The sequence below is a fragment of the Nymphaea colorata genome, chromosome 3 (assembly GCF_008831285.2).
Source record: "Nymphaea colorata isolate Beijing-Zhang1983 chromosome 3, ASM883128v2, whole genome shotgun sequence".
NCBI classification, from domain to species: Eukaryota; Viridiplantae; Streptophyta; class Magnoliopsida; order Nymphaeales; family Nymphaeaceae; genus Nymphaea; species Nymphaea colorata.
In genome coordinates, this window is record NC_045140.1 from 29,291,096 (window position 1) to 29,291,393 (window position 298).

Consider the following 298-nt stretch of genomic DNA (forward strand, 5'->3'; position numbering starts at 1 on the left):
ACGGGGGAGCCATCGCCCAAATCACCTATAGGTTAATGTTAGGACCACACCGGTTGGCCTAAGAGAACCAGACCAATGCAATCCTAATCTTCCCATGACCTTCTTGAGGCCTATTCTAAAAACCGAAAATCCTAAGCAATTAATTACAGAAAGCTACCCGGCCGGACAGGACCCCGGCGCAAACCCAGTTAGGTGGAGTAATACAAGTCGAGGATACCTTTTTCCAAAAACCTAACTACGGATAGCCTACTACAAGAACACTAGCAGGGTCGGCGAGGCCTTACAAGCGCGAGCGATA